At 53.3% G+C, this 16,511-nt stretch overlaps 1 non-coding gene across 1 annotated transcript; it reads left to right on the plus strand.

Annotated features, from left to right (window-relative positions):
• Positions 1 to 6,115: 6,115 nt before the first annotated feature.
• Positions 6,116 to 6,188, plus strand: TRNAK-CUU (transfer RNA lysine (anticodon CUU)). Its single transcript has one exon. It is a non-coding gene; the product is annotated as a tRNA-Lys (tRNA).
• Positions 6,189 to 16,511: the final 10,323 nt, after the last annotated feature.

The raw sequence follows: 16,511 nt of genomic DNA on the forward strand, positions 1-16,511 counted from the left end.
TTTACGCTCCAAGTCCTGTGGCCCGGAGCGGGCAGCTGACTGTAAAAAATCCGAATATCAAAGGATAAGTTTCAGACAGGAGCTACGCCCACCTCATACTTCTGCTGCCCTGACAGTCCCAGGGGAGCCCTACAAACTGACATCAGGAACCTGGACTGGTGAGTTTTCTTTCCCAGGGGAAACCGCCGATGTTTCCACTCTCAGTCCTGTGGCCCTGAGCGGGCAGCTGACTGCAAAAAATCCGAACATCGAAGGATAAGTCCCAGACAGGAGCTGCCCCCACCTCATACTTGTGCTGCCCTGACAGTCCCAGGGGAGCCCTACAAACTGACATCAGGAACCTGTACTGGTGAGTTTTCTTTCCCAGGAAAAAGAGCCGATGTTTGTGCTCCGGGTCCTGTTGCCCTGAGCGAGCAGCTGACTGCAAAAAATCCGAACATCGAAGGATAAGTCCGGGACAGGAGCTGCCCCCACCTCATACTTGTGCTGCCCTGACAGTCCCAGGGGAGCCCTACAAACTGACATCAGAAACCTGGTCTGGTGAGTTTTCTTTCCAGGGAAAAGAGCCGATGTTTGTGCTCAGGGTCCTGTGGCCCTGAGCGGGCAGCTGAATTCAAAAAACCGAACATCGAAGGATAAATCCCAGACAGGACCTGCCCCCACCTCATACTTGTGCTGCCCTGACAGTCCGAGGGGAGCCCTACAAACTGAGATCAGGAACCTGGACTGGTGAGTTTTCTTTCCCAGGGAAAAGAGCCGATGTTTGCGCGCCGAGTCCTGTGGCCCTGAGCGGGCAGCTGACTGCAAAAAATCCGAGCATCGAAGGATAAGTCCCAGACAGGAGCTGCCCCCAGCTCATACTTGTGCTGCCCTGAAAGTCAAAGGGGAGCCATAAAAACTGACATCAGGAACCTGGACTGGTGAGTGTTCTTTCCCAGGGAAAAGAGCCGATGTTTTCGCTCCGAGTCCTGTGGCCCTGAGCGGGCAGCTGACTGCAAAATATCCGAACATTGAAGGATAAGTTCGAGAAAGGAGCTGCCCCCACCTCATACTTGTGCTGTCCTCACAGTTCCAGGGGAGCCGTAAAAACTGACAACAGAAACCTGGACTGGTGAGTTTTCTTTCCTATGGAAAAGGACCGATTTTTGTGCCCAGGCTCCTGCGGCCCTGAGCGGGCAGCTGACTGCAAAAAATCCGAATATCAAAGGATAAGTCCCAGACAGGAGCTGCCCCCACCTCATATTTGTGCTGCCCTGACAGTCCCAGGGGAGCCGTACAAAGTGACATCAGGAACCTGGACTGGTGAGTTTTCTTTCCCAGGGAAAATAGCCGAAGTTTGTGCTCCGAGTCCGGTGGCTCTGAGCGGGCAGCTGACTGCAAAAAATCGGAACATCGAAGGATAAGTCCCAGACAGGAGCTGCCCCCACCTCATATTTGTGCTGCCCTGACAGTCCCAGGGGAGCCCTACAAACTGACATCAAGAACCTGGACTGGTGAGTTTTCTTTCCCAGGGAAAACAGGCGATGTTTGCGCTCCGAGTCCTGCGGCCCTGAGCGGGCAGCTCACTGCAAAAAATCCTAATATCGAAGGATAAGTCCCAGACCGGAGCTGACCCCACCTCATACTTGTGCTGCCCTGACAGTCCCAGGGGAGCCCTACAAACTGACATCAGGAACATGGACTGGTGAGTTTTCTTTCCCAGGGAAAAGAGCCGATGTTTTCGCTCCGAGTCCTGTTGCCCTGAGCGGGCAGCTGTCTGTAAATTCCGAATATCAAAGGATAAGTCCCAGACAGGAGCTGCCCCCACCTCATACTTGTGCTGCCCTGACCGTCCCAGGGGAGCCCTACAAATTGACATCAGGAACCTGGACTGGTGAGTTTTCTTTCCCAGGGAAAACCGCCAGTGTTTCTGCTCTCAGTCCTGTGGCCCTGAGCGGGCAGCTGTCTGCAAAAAATCGGAACATCGAAGGATAAGTCCCAGACAGGACCTGCCCCCACCTCATACTTGTGCTGCCCTGACAGTCCCAGGCGAGCCCTAGAAACTGACATCAGAAACCTGGACTTGTGAGTTTTCTTTCCCAGGGAAAAGTGCTGATGTTTGTGCTCAGGGTCCTGTGGCCCTGAGCGGGCAGCTGACAGCAAAAAATCTGAAAATCTAAGGATAATTCCAGGCAGGAGCAGCCACCACCTCATACTTGTGCTGCCCTGACAGTCCCAGGGGAGCCCTACAAACTGACATCAGGAACCTGGACTGGTGAGTTTTCTTTCCCAGGGAAAAGAGCCGATGTTTGCGCTCCGAGTCCTGTGGCCCTGAGCGGGCAGCTGACTGCAAAATATCGGAACATCGAAGGATAAGTTCCAGACAGGATCTGCCCCCACCTCATACTTGTGCTGTCCTCACAGTCCCAGCGGAGCCCTACAAACTGACATCAGGAACCTGGATTGGTGAGTTTTCTTTCCCAGGGAACAGATCAGATGTTTGTGCTCTGGGTCCTGTGGCTCTGAGCAAGCAGCTGACTGTAAAAAATCCGAATATCAAAGGATAAGTCCCAGACAGGAGCTGCCCCCTCCTAATAGCAGTTCTGCCCTGACACTCCCAGGGGAGCCTTACAGACTGACATCAGAAACCTGGACTATTTAGTTTTCACTCCCAGAGAAAAGATCCGAAGTTGGTGCTCTGAGCCCTGTGGCCCTGAGCGGGCAGCAGACTGCAAAAAATCCGAACATCCAAGGATAAGCCCCAGACAAGAGCTGCCGCCACCTCATACTTGTTCTGCCCTGACAGTCCCACGGGAGCCCTACAAACAGACATCAGGAACCTGGACTGGTGAGTTTTCTTTCCTAGGGAAAAGTGCTGATGTTTGTGCTCAGGGTCCTGTGGCCCTGAGCGGGCAGCTGACTGCAAAAAATCCGAACATTGAAGGATAAGTCCCAGAGAGGAGCTGCCCTCACCTCATACTCTTGCTGCCCTGACAGTCCCAGGGGAGCCCTACAAATTGTCATCAGGAACCTGGACTGGTGAGTTTTCTTTCCCATGGTAAAGAGCCAATGTTTACGCTCCAAGTCCTGTGGCCCGGAGCGGGCAGCTGTCTGCAAAAAATCCGCACATCCAAAGATAGGTTCTAGACAGGAGCTGCCCCCACCTCATACTTGTGCTGCCCTGACAGTCCCAGGCGAGCCCTAGAAACTGACATCAGAAACCTGGACTTGTGAGTTTTCTTTCCCAGGGAAAAGTGCTGATGTTTGTGCTCAGAGTCCTGTGGCCCTGAGCGGGCAGCTGACTGCAAAAAATCCGAACATCGAAGGATAATTCCAGGCAGGAGCAGCCACCACCTCATACTTGTGCTGCCCTGACAGTCCCAGGGGAGCCCTACAAACTGACATCAGGAACCTGGACTGGTGAGTTTTCTTTCCCAGGGAACAGATCAGATGTTTGTGCTCTGGGTCCTGTGGCACTGAGCAAGCAGCTGACTGTAAAAAATTTGAATATCAAAGGATAAGTCCCAGACAGGAGCTGCCCCCTCCTAATTACAGTTCTGCCCTGACATTCCCAGGGGAGCCTTACAGACTGACATCAGAAACCTGGACTATTTAGTTTTCACTCCCAGAGAAAAGATCCGAAGTTTGTGCTCTGAGTCCTGTGGCCCTGAGCGGGCAGCAGACTGCAAAAAATCCGAACATCCAAGGATAAGCCCCAGACAAGAGCTGCCGCCACCTCATACTTGTTCTGCCCTGACAGTCCCACGGGAGCCCTACAAACAGACATCAGAAACCTGGACTGGTGAGTTTTCTTTCCTAGGGAAAAGTGCTGATGTTTGTGCTCAGGGTCCTGTGGCCCTGAGCGGGCAGCTGACTGCAAAAAATCCGAACATTTAAGGATAAGTCCCAGAGAGGAGCTGCCCTCACCTCATACTTGTGCTGCCCTGACAGTCCCAGGGAAGCCCTAAAAACAGACATCAGGAACCTGGACTGGTGAGTTTTCTTTCCCAGGGAAAAGAGCCGTCGTTTCCGCTCCTGAGTCCTGTGGCCCTGAGCGGGCAGCTGACTGTAAAAAATCCGAATATCAAAGGATAAGTTTCAGACAGGAGCTACGCCCACCTCATACTTCTGCTGCCCTTACAGACCCAGGGGAGCCCTACAAACTGACATCTGAAACCTGGACTGGTGAGTTTTCTTTCCTAGGGAAAAGAGCCGATTTTTGTGCCCAGGGTCCTGTGGCCCTGAGCGGGCAGCTGTCTGCAAAAAATCCGAACATCGAAGGATAAGTCCCAGACAGGAGCTGCCCCCACCTCATACTTGTTCTGCCCTGACAGTCCCAGGGGAACCCTACAAACTGACATCCGGAACCTGGACTGGTGAGTTTTCTTTCCCAGGGGAAACCGCCGATGTTTCCGCTCTCAGTCCTGTGGCCCTGAGCGGGCAGCTGACTGCAAAAAATCCGAACATCGAAGGATAAGTCCCAGACAGGAGCTGCCCCCACCTCATACTTGTGCTGCCCTGACAGTCCCTGGCGAGCCCTACAAACTGACATCAGGAACCTGTACTGGTGAGTTTTCTTTCCCAGGGAAAAGAGCCGATGTTTGTGCTCCGGGTCCTGTTGCCCTGAGCGAGCAGCTGACTGCAAAAAATCCGAACATCGAAGGATAAGTCCCAGACAGGAGCTACCCCCACCTCATACTTGTGCTGCCCTGACAGTCCCAGGGGAGCCCTACAAACTGACATCAGGAACCTGGACTGGTGAGTTTTCTTTCCCAGGGAAAAGAGCCGATGTTTGTGCCCAGGGTCCTGTGGCCCTGAGCGGGCAGCTGACTGCAAAAAATCCGAATATGAAAGGATAAGTCCCAGACAGGAGCTACTCCCAGCTCATACTTCTGCTGCCCTGACAGTCCCAGGGGAGCCCTACAAACTGACATCAGGAACCTGGACTGGTGAGTTTTCTTTGCCAGGGAACAGAGCTTATGTTTGTGCTCAGGGTCCTGTGGCCCTGAGCGAGCAGCTGTCTGCAAAAAATCCGAACATCGAAGGATAAGTCCCAGACAGGAGCTGCCCCCACCTCATACTTGTGCTGCCCTGACAGTCTGTCACGGTTTGACGCTGGCACAATGCCAGCGCCCCATGAAAATACAACTTACCAATCAAATGCTGTGAAATGTGATCAAGAACAGGGCAAAGCAGATGTCATGGTTTGACACGGGAAGAGAATTTTTTTTTAGAAGGAAGAGGTTCATCCAGTCACCGGTCAGGTTTAGATACTGACACTTGGGGTGACCAAATGAAGGTGGACACACCTCTGAGAACACAGAGGGGTTAAAAGCGGAATTCCCAGGAGGACTCCTCCTTCTTTGGTTCCGGTCACCGCATGGTACGGACATTTCCCTCCCCCAGCCCGGTCTTGGTGGGGGAGGGGAGCCATGCTGCCTGTGGAGGTAGGCCCAAGGGTGGAGGGGCTGCAACCAGACCTGGCCCCCTGCAGATGGAAGGGTGGAGAAATCTGGGATGTCTCCGTTCCCCCCCAGAGTCTCTCCCTCTCCCAAGAGAGAAAAAAAGACAGCGGTGGTTTTATCGGCAGTTTGCCGCAGGGAAGGAGAAGAGCGGGGGGGCAGCAAGGTGCCCAGCCGGGCTGTGGGAGCTGGAGCCTGGGCAGTGAGCCATCCTTGGGAGTTGGGACTTTTAACCCTTCCTGAGAAATGAAGGCTTTATGAAATATTACTCCTCCTGAATTTGAAGAAAAGAGAGACAGCTTGAAACCTCAGATGTTCAGAGAAGAAGGTTTGGGGCAGATGATAGAGTGGCTTTTGGCTGGACTCTGCTTGTTTACCATAGACTGAACCACTCTTTCTTTCAAGAGGGACTGCATTTTAGGGGGATGCATTGGTGAGCCAAGAGACCTTCTGCAGCAACTACCAGTTTTGGAGTGGACAGAGAGAGAGCTGAGGAGGGTGTGAGGATGCCCTCCATCTTCAGGAAGAAGAGAAGGCGATCTCTGTCTTTTGGACCCTCGGCCCCAGGGGAAAATGGGGGGGACTCTAGTCCCGAATTGTGATACTGGACTGTTGTTCCTGGTGGTCCTTGGCAAAGCATCCTTAAAGGGGCCCTATAAGCAGTCTCTGTCCATGCCCGGCTAGCTCAGTCGGTAGAGCATGAGACTCTTAATCTCAGGGTCGTGGGTTCGGGCCCCACGTTGGGCGCCAAAATATTTGTCCTAGTTTAGGGCAAATTTGGGGAAAACCCAGGAAATAAACCCCCACGGCCCCTCTCCACCCACCTGGTTCAGGGAAAAATTTCCTCTGAGAGAGAAGTGGAAAAGAACCTGTTTATTCAACAAACAAAGCACTCCCCAGCACCAAAACAATTAAAAACACTAGATGACAACAAAACTCTTTCACCCCTCTGAAGAGCTGAACAAATACAGAAGGTCTTTCCTGGGAGTGGTCGCCCGGGTCTGGACGCTGGGGATTGCTCTCCAGCACTGGGGATGGCTGCTGCAGATCTCCAAATGCAGGCTCCTGGTGTTCCTTGGTGTTTCCCAGATCCCAGTCCAGAGCAGGTTGGATGATATTTAGAAAGAGGAAAGGAAAAAAAAACAACAGTCCAGGGAAAGAATTGGACTGCTTCACCTAACTAGGAAGCAAAGCAAGAAAGCAGGCAAAGCAAGCAAGCCAAGCAAGCAAGTAAGCAAAGCAAAGCCAGCCAGCCAGCCCTAGCCTTTTCTAGCTTTCCAGCAGACATGGGGGGAGGGGGACCAGATGATAACACAGCAAAACAAACCTTCACTTTCAGAGTCAGTTCTGAAAGCACAGAACATAATATCAAACGTAAACAGAACACACGATTGGAGATACAAACACAATTGCCTTCACTGTGCACTGAATGCCAGGGTGGGCTGTGCACTCTACTGCTACGAGCAGAGCAGCAGAAAACAGAGAGCACGGACGTCTGACAGCAGTTTGAAGCTTGCCTAGGAAAGAGTAGTGTTTTTGGAGTGTTCAGCAAATCCATGTTTCTTCGCAAGGGCGGGATACGTGCACTGTGCTGGCAAGCTTTCTCCCTGCGAGACACGCTGAAAAAAGTTTTCGCGATGATGCAGACCAGTAGAGACGCAGACTACGGCTCTCCGCAGTTGTCCGCAGGGAAGCGGCGGTTGCCGGCGTCTTTCTGCCGAAGCCGCGCTTTGCAGCCTACAAGTGCGGTTCACGTCAGCGGTGCACGTAGTAGCCGCTTCTTCGCCTCCGGCAGCCGGGGAGAGCGGTTGGCTTCTGAGAGGCGAAGAACGAAGCCGGCTTGTGTGCGCAGGCTTAGCACTACTAGAGGACAGTGGCTGCAGCTGCCTGCCCTTTCAATTCACCGCTGGCATGCTTCTGGCAGGTGTTCGAAGAAGACTTTCCTGGGTTTTGACTTGGTCCTGATGCAGATGTCCTGGAGAATTCTTGTTCGTGCCCTGAGGTTCCGAGATGCAGAGAACTCGATGGCAGCTGCAGAAGAGAGGGGCTGCGCTGAGTTCGTCGGGAAGCAAGGACACAGACAGCGCCTCGTGTTTGGGAGTGAGCAGCTGCTGGTTTTTTGCAATTGCCTTCACTGTGCACTGAGTGCCAGGGTGGGCTGTGCACTCTACTGCAACGAGCAGGGCAGCAGAAAACAGAGAGCACGGACGTCTGACAGCAGTTTGAAGCTTGCCTAGGAAAGAGTAGTGTTTTTGGAGTGTTCAGCAAATCCATGTTTCTTGGCAAGGGCGGGATACGAGCACTGTGCTGGCAAGCTTTCTCCCTGCGAGACACGCTGAAAAAAGTTTTCGCGATGATGCAGACCAGTAGAGACGCAGACTAGGGCTCTCCGCAGCTGTCCGCAGGGAAGCGGCGGTTGCCGGCGTCTTTCTGCCGAAGCCGCGCTTTGCAGCCTACCAGTGCGCTTCACGTCAGCGGTGCACGTAGTAGCCGCTTCTTCGCATCCGGCAGCCGGGGAGAGCGGTTGGCTTCTGAGAGGCGTAGAACGAAGCCGGCTTGTGTGCGCAGCCTCGGCACTGCTAGAGGACAGTGGCTGCAGCTGCCTGCCCTTTCAATTCACCTCTGGCATGCTTATGGCAGGTGTTCGAAGAAGACTTTCCTAGTTTTGACTTGGTCCTGATTGAGATGTCCTGGAGAAATCTTGTTCAGGCAGAGAAGTCGATGGCAGCTGCAGAAAAGAAGGGCTGCACTTAGTTGGTCAGGAAGCAAGGACATAGACAGCGCCTTGTGTTTGGCAATGAGCAGCTGCTGGTTTTTTGCAATTCCCTTCACTGTGCACTGAATGCCAGGGTGGGCTGTGCACTGTACTGTAACGAGCAGGGCAGCAGAAAACAGAGAGCACGGACGTCTGACAGCAGTTTGAAGCTTGCCTAGGAAAGAGCAGTGTTTTTTGGAGTGTTCAGCAAATGCATGTTTCTGAAAAGAGCGGGATACGTGCACTGTTCTGGCAAGCTTTCTCCCTGCGAGACATGCTGGAAAAGCTTTTCGCGATGATGCAGTCAACTAGAGAGGCAGACTAGGGCTCTCCGCAGTTGTCCGCAGGGAAGCGTCGGTTGCCGGCGTCTTTCTGCCGAAGCCGCGCTTTGCAGCCTACAAGTGCGGTTCACGTCAGCGGTGCACGTAGTAGCCGCTTCTTCGCCCCAGGGAGCCGGCGAGAGCGGTTGTCTTCTGAGAGGCGTAGAATGAAGCCGGCTTGTGTGCGCACCCTTGGCACTGCTAGAGGACAGTGGCTGCAGCTGCCTGCCCTTTCAATTCACCGCTGGCATGCTTCTGGCAGGTGTTCCAGGACGACTTTCCTGGGTTTTGACTTAGTCCTGATGCAGACGTCCTGGAGAATTCTTGTTCGTGCCCTGAGCTTCCGAGATGCAGAAAACTCTATGGCAGCTGCAGAAGAGAGGGGCTGCGCTGAGTTGGTCGGGAAGCAAGGACACAGACAGCGCCTTGTGTTTGGGAGTGAGCAGCTGCTGGTTTTTTGCAATTGCCTTCACCGTGCACTGAATGCCAGGGTGGGCTGTGCACTCTAGCGCAACGAGCTGGGCAGCGGAAAACACAGAGCACACACGTCTGACAGCAGTTTGAAGCTTGCCTAGGAAAGAGCAGTGTTTTTGGAGAGTTCAGAAATCCATTTTTCTGGGCAAGGGCGGGATGCGTGCACTGTGCTGGCAAGCTTTTTTCCGGCCAGACACGCTGGAAAAGCTTTTCGCGATGATGCAGTCCGCTAGAGACGCAGACTAGGGCTCTCCGCAGTTATCCGCAGGGAAGCGCCGGTTGCCAGCGTCTTTCTGCCGAAGCCGCGCTTTGCAGCCTACAAGTGTGGTTCACGTCAGCGGTGCACGTTAGTAGCCGCTTCTTCGCCTCCGGCAGCCGGGGAGAGCGGTTGGCTTCTGAGAGGCGAAGAACGATGGTGGTTTGTGTGCGCAGCCTTGCCACTGCTAGAGGACGGTGGCTTCAGCTGCCTGCCCTTTCAATTCAGAGCTGGCATGCTTATGGCAGGTGCTCCAGGAGAACTTTCCTGCCTTTTTACTTGGTCCTTGACAGACGAATACGGAGAATTCTTGTTCGCGCCCTGAGCTTGCGAGATGCAGAGAACTCGATGGCAGCTGCAGAAGAGAGGGGCAGCGCTAAGTTGCTCAAGAAGCAAGGACATAGACAGCGCCTTGTGTTTGGGAGTGAGCAGCTGCTGGTCTTTTGCAATTGCTGACATCAGGAACCTGGACTGGTGAGTTTTCTCTCCCAGAGAAAAGAGCTTATGTTTGTACTCAGGGTCCTGTGGCCCTGAGCGAGCAGCTGTCTGCAAAAAATCCGAACATCGAATGATAAGTCCCACACAGGAGCTGCCCCCACCTCATACTTGTGCTGCCCTGACAGTCCCAGGGGAGCCCTACAAATTGACATCAGGAACCTGGACTGGTGAGTATTCTTTCCCATGGTAAAGAGCCAATGTTTACGCTCCAAGTCCTGTGGCCCGGAGCGGGCAGCTGACTGTAAAAAATCCGAATATCAAAGGATAAGTTTCAGACAGGAGCTACGCCCACCTCATACTTCTGCTGCCCTGACAGTCCCAGGGGAGCCCTACAAACTGACATCAGGAACCTGGACTGGTGAGTTTTCTTTCCCAGGGGAAACCGCCGATGTTTCCACTCTCAGTCCTGTGGCCCTGAGCGGGCAGCTGACTGCAAAAAATCCGAACATCGAAGGATAAGTCCCAGACAGGAGCTGCCCCCACCTCATACTTGTGCTGCCCTGACAGTCCCAGGGGAGCCCTACAAACTGACATCAGGAACCTGTACTGGTGAGTTTTCTTTCCCAGGAAAAAGAGCCGATGTTTGTGCTCCGGGTCCTGTTGCCCTGAGCGAGCAGCTGACTGCAAAAAATCCGAACATCGAAGGATAAGTCCGGGACAGGAGCTGCCCCCACCTCATACTTGTGCTGCCCTGACAGTCCCAGGGGAGCCCTACAAACTGACATCAGAAACCTGGTCTGGTGAGTTTTCTTTCCAGGGAAAAGAGCCGATGTTTGTGCTCCGAGTCCGGTGGCTCTGAGCGGGCAGCTGACTGCAAAAAATCGGAACATCGAAGGATAAGTCCCAGACAGGAGCTGCCCCCACCTCATATTTGTGCTGCCCTGACAGTCCCAGGGGAGCCCTACAAACTGACATCAGGAACCTGGACTGGTGAGTTTTCTTTCCCAGGGAAAACAGGCGATGTTTGCGCTCCGAGTCCTGCGGCCCTGAGCGGGCAGCTCACTGCAAAAAATCCTAATATCGAAGGATAAGTCCCAGACCGGAGCTGACCCCACCTCATACTTGTGCTGCCCTGACAGTCCCAGGGGAGCCCTACAAACTGACATCAGGAACATGGACTGGTGAGTTTTCTTTCCCAGGGAAAAGAGCCGATGTTTTCGCTCCGAGTCCTGTTGCCCTGAGCGGGCAGCTGTCTGTAAATTCCGAATATCAAAGGATAAGTCCCAGACAGGAGCTGCCCCCACCTCATACTTGTGCTGCCCTGACCGTCCCAGGGGAGCCCTACAAATTGACATCAGGAACCTGGACTGGTGAGTTTTCTTTCCCAGGGAAAACCGCCAGTGTTTCTGCTCTCAGTCCTGTGGCCCTGAGCGGGCAGCTGTCTGCAAAAAATCGGAACATCGAAGGATAAGTCCCAGACAGGACCTGCCCCCACCTCATACTTGTGCTGCCCTGACAGTCCCAGGCGAGCCCTAGAAACTGACATCAGAAACCTGGACTTGTGAGTTTTCTTTCCCAGGGAAAAGTGCTGATGTTTGTGCTCAGGGTCCTGTGGCCCTGAGCGGGCAGCTGACAGCAAAAAATCTGAAAATCTAAGGATAATTCCAGGCAGGAGCAGCCACCACCTCATACTTGTGCTGCCCTGACAGTCCCAGGGGAGCCCTACAAACTGACATCAGGAACCTGGACTGGTGAGTTTTCTTTCCCAGGGAAAACAGGCGATGTTTGCGCTCCGAGTCCTGCGGCCCTGAGCGGGCAGCTCACTGCAAAAAATCCTAATATCGAAGGATAAGTCCCAGACCGGAGCTGACCCCACCTCATACTTGTGCTGCCCTGACAGTCCCAGGGGAGCCCTACAAACTGACATCAGGAACATGGACTGGTGAGTTTTCTTTCCCAGGGAAAAGAGCCGATGTTTTCGCTCCGAGTCCTGTTGCCCTGAGCGGGCAGCTGTCTGTAAATTCCGAATATCAAAGGATAAGTCCCAGACAGGAGCTGCCCCCACCTCATACTTGTGCTGCCCTGACCGTCCCAGGGGAGCCCTACAAATTGACATCAGGAACCTGGACTGGTGAGTTTTCTTTCCCAGGGAAAACCGCCAGTGTTTCTGCTCTCAGTCCTGTGGCCCTGAGCGGGCAGCTGTCTGCAAAAAATCGGAACATCGAAGGATAAGTCCCAGACAGGACCTGCCCCCACCTCATACTTGTGCTGCCCTGACAGTCCCAGGCGAGCCCTAGAAACTGACATCAGAAACCTGGACTTGTGAGTTTTCTTTCCCAGGGAAAAGTGCTGATGTTTGTGCTCAGGGTCCTGTGGCCCTGAGCGGGCAGCTGACAGCAAAAAATCTGAAAATCTAAGGATAATTCCAGGCAGGAGCAGCCACCACCTCATACTTGTGCTGCCCTGACAGTCCCAGGGGAGCCCTACAAACTGACATCAGGAACCTGGACTGGTGAGTTTTCTTTCCCAGGGAAAAGAGCCGATGTTTGCGCTCCGAGTCCTGTGGCCCTGAGCGGGCAGCTGACTGCAAAATATCGGAACATCGAAGGATAAGTTCCAGACAGGATCTGCCCCCACCTCATACTTGTGCTGTCCTCACAGTCCCAGGCGAGCCCTAGAAACTGACATCAGGAACCTGGATTGGTGAGTTTTCTTTCCCAGGGAACAGATCAGATGTTTGTGCTCTGGGTCCTGTGGCTCTGAGCAAGCAGCTGACTGTAAAAAATCCGAATATCAAAGGATAAGTCCCAGACAGGAGCTGCCCCCTCCTAATAGCAGTTCTGCCCTGACACTCCCAGGGGAGCCTTACAGACTGACATCAGAAACCTGGACTATTTAGTTTTCACTCCCAGAGAAAAGATCCGAAGTTGGTGCTCTGAGCCCTGTGGCCCTGAGCGGGCAGCAGACTGCAAAAAATCCGAACATCCAAGGATAAGCCCCAGACAAGAGCTGCCGCCACCTCATACTTGTTCTGCCCTGACAGTCCCACGGGAGCCCTACAAACAGACATCAGGAACCTGGACTGGTGAGTTTTCTTTCCTAGGGAAAAGTGCTGATGTTTGTGCTCAGGGTCCTGTGGCCCTGAGCGGGCAGCTGACTGCAAAAAATCCGAACATTGAAGGATAAGTCCCAGAGAGGAGCTGCCCTCACCTCATACTCTTGCTGCCCTGACAGTCCCAGGGGAGCCCTACAAATTGTCATCAGGAACCTGGACTGGTGAGTTTTCTTTCCCATGGTAAAGAGCCAATGTTTACGCTCCAAGTCCTGTGGCCCGGAGCGGGCAGCTGTCTGCAAAAAATCCGCACATCCAAAGATAGGTTCTAGACAGGAGCTGCCCCCACCTCATACTTGTGCTGCCCTGACAGTCCCAGGCGAGCCCTAGAAACTGACATCAGAAACCTGGACTTGTGAGTTTTCTTTCCCAGGGAAAAGTGCTGATGTTTGTGCTCAGAGTCCTGTGGCCCTGAGCGGGCAGCTGACTGCAAAAAATCCGAACATCGAAGGATAATTCCAGGCAGGAGCAGCCACCACCTCATACTTGTGCTGCCCTGACAGTCCCAGGGGAGCCCTACAAACTGACATCAGGAACCTGGACTGGTGAGTTTTCTTTCCCAGGGAACAGATCAGATGTTTGTGCTCTGGGTCCTGTGGCACTGAGCAAGCAGCTGACTGTAAAAAATTTGAATATCAAAGGATAAGTCCCAGACAGGAGCTGCCCCCTCCTAATTACAGTTCTGCCCTGACATTCCCAGGAGAGCCTTACAGACTGACATCAGAAACCTGGACTATTTAGTTTTCACTCCCAGAGAAAAGATCCGAAGTTTGTGCTCTGAGTCCTGTGGCCCTGAGCGGGCAGCAGACTGCAAAAAATCCGAACATCCAAGGATAAGCCCCAGACAAGAGCTGCCGCCACCTCATACTTGTTCTGCCCTGACAGTCCCACGGGAGCCCTACAAACAGACATCAGAAACCTGGACTGGTGAGTTTTCTTTCCTAGGGAAAAGTGCTGATGTTTGTGCTCAGGGTCCTGTGGCCCTGAGCGGGCAGCTGACTGCAAAAAATCCGAACATTTAAGGATAAGTCCCAGAGAGGAGCTGCCCTCACCTCATACTTGTGCTGCCCTGACAGTCCCAGGGAAGCCCTAAAAACAGACATCAGGAACCTGGACTGGTGAGTTTTCATTCCCAGGGAAAAGAGACGATATTATCGCTCCGAGTCCAGTGGCCCCGAGCAGGCAGCAGACTGCAAAAAATCCTAATATCGAAGGATAAGTCCCAGTCAGGAGCTGCCCCCACCTCATACTTGTGCTGCCCTGACAGTCCCAGGGGAGCCGTACAAAGTGACATCAGGTACCTGGACTGGTGAGTTTTCTTTCCCATGGTAAAGAGCCAATGTTTACGCTCCAAGTCCTGTGGCCTGGAGCAGGCAGCTGTTTGCAAAACATCCGAACATCGAAGGATAAGTCCCAGACAGGAGCTGCCCCAACCTCATACTTGTGCTGCCCTGAAAGTCACTGGGGAGCCCTACAAACTGACATCAGGAACCTGGATTGGTGAGTTTTTTTTCCCAGGGAAAAGAGCTGATGTTTGTGCTCAGGGTCCTGTGGACCTGAGCAGGCGGCTGACTGAAAAAAATCCGAACATCGAAGGATAAATCCCAGACAGGAGCTGCCCCCACCTCATACTTGTGCTGCCCTGACAGTCCCAGGGGAGCCCTACAAGCTGACATCAGGAACCTGGACTGGTGAGTTTTCTTTCCTAGGGAAAAGTGCTGATGTTTGCGCTCAGGGTCCTTTGGCTTTGAGCGGGCAGCAGACTGCAAAAAATCCGAACATCAAAGGACAAGCCCCAGACAGGAGCTGCCCCCACCTCATACTTGTGCTGCCCTGAATGTCCCAGGGGAGCCCTACAAACTGACAGCAGGAACCTGGACTGGTGAGTTTTCTTTCCCAGGGAAAAGAGACGATGTTTGTGCTCTGGGTCCTGTGGCCCTGAGCGGGCAGCTGACTGCAAAAAATCCGAACATCGAAGGATAAGTCCCAGACAGGAGCTTCTCTCACCTCATACTTGTTCTACCCTGGCAGTAACAGGGGAGCCCAACAAACTGACACCAGGAACCTGGACTGGTGAGTTTTCTTTCCCATGGTAAAGAGCCAGTGTTAACGCTCCGAGTCTTACGGCCCTGAGCGGGCAGCTGACTGCAAAAAATTCGAACATAGAAGGATAAGTCCCAGACAGGAGCTGCCCCAACCTCATACTTGTGCTGCTCTGACAGTCCCAGGCGAGCCCTAAAAACTGACATCAGGAACCTGGACTGGTGAGTTTTCTTTCCCAGGGAAAAGATCAGATGTTTGTGCTCCGGGTCCTGTGGCACTGAGCAAGCAGCTGACTGGAAAAAATCCTAATATAAAAGGATAAGTCCCAGACAGGATCTGCCCCCTCCTAATACCTGATCTGCCCTGACATTCCCAGGGGAGCCCTAAAAACTGACATCAGAAACCTGGACTATTTAGTTTTCACTCCCAGGGAAAAGATCCGAAGTTTGTTCTCTGAGTCCTGTGGCTCTGAGCGGGCAGCTGACTTCAAAAAATCCGAACATCGAAGGATAAGTCCCAGACAGGAGCTGCCCCCACCTCATACTTGTGCTTCCCTGACAGTCCCAGGCATGCCGAACAAACTGACTTAAGAAACCTGGACTTGTGAGTTTTCTTTCCCAGGGAAAAGTGCTGATGTTTGTGCTCAGGGTCCTGTGGCCCTGAGCGGGCAGCTGACAAAAAAAAATCCGAACATCGAAGGATAAGTCCGAGACAGGAGCTGCCCCCACCTCATACTTGTGCTGCCCTGAGAGTCCAAGGGGAGCCCTAAAAACTGACATCAGGAACCTGGACTGGTGAGTTTTCTTTCCCAGGGAAAAGAGCCGATATTTTCGCTCGAGTCCTGTGGCTCTGAGCGGGCAGCAGAGAGCAAAAAATCCGAACATCCAAGGATAAGCCCCAGACAGGAGCTGCCGCCACCTCATACTTGTTCTGCCCTGACAGTCCCAGGGGAGCCCTGCAAACAGACATCAGAAACCTGGACTGGTGAGTTTTCTTTCCCAAGGAAAAGAGCCGATGTTTGTGCCCAGTGTCCTGTGGCCCTGAGCGGGCAGTTGACCTCAAAAAATCCGAACATCGAAGGATAAGTCCCAGACAGGAGCTGCCCCCACCTCATACTTGTGCTGTCCTCACAGTCCCAGGGAAGCCCTAAAAGTGACAGCAGGAACCTGGACTGGTGAGTTTTTTTTCCCAGGGAAAAGAGCCAGTGTTACGCTCCGAGTCTTACGGCCCTGAGCGGGCAGCTGACTGCAAAAAATCCGAACATCGAAGGATAAGTCCCAGACAGGAGCTGCCCCCACCTCATACTTGTGCTGCCCTGAAAGTCCCCGGGGAGCCCTACAAACTGACATCCGGAACCTGGACTGGTGAGTTTTCTTCCCCAGGGAAAACCGCCGATGTTTCTGCTCAGGGTCCTGTGGCCCTGAGCAGGCGGCTGACTGCAAAAAATCCGAATATCGAAGGATAAGTCCCAGACAGGAGCTGCCCCCACGTCATACTTGTGCTGTCCTCACAGTCCCAGGGGAGCCCAAAAAAATGAAACCAGGAACCTGGACTGGTGAATTTTCTTTCCCAGGGAAAAGAGCCGATGTTTGTGCCCAGGGTCCTGCGGCCCTGAGCGGGCACCTGACTGCAAAAAATCCGAATATCAAAGGATAAGTCCCAGACCGGAGAT

This window comes from Taeniopygia guttata, chromosome W (assembly GCF_048771995.1).
Source record: "Taeniopygia guttata chromosome W, bTaeGut7.mat, whole genome shotgun sequence".
NCBI lineage: Eukaryota > Metazoa > Chordata > Aves > Passeriformes > Estrildidae > Taeniopygia > Taeniopygia guttata.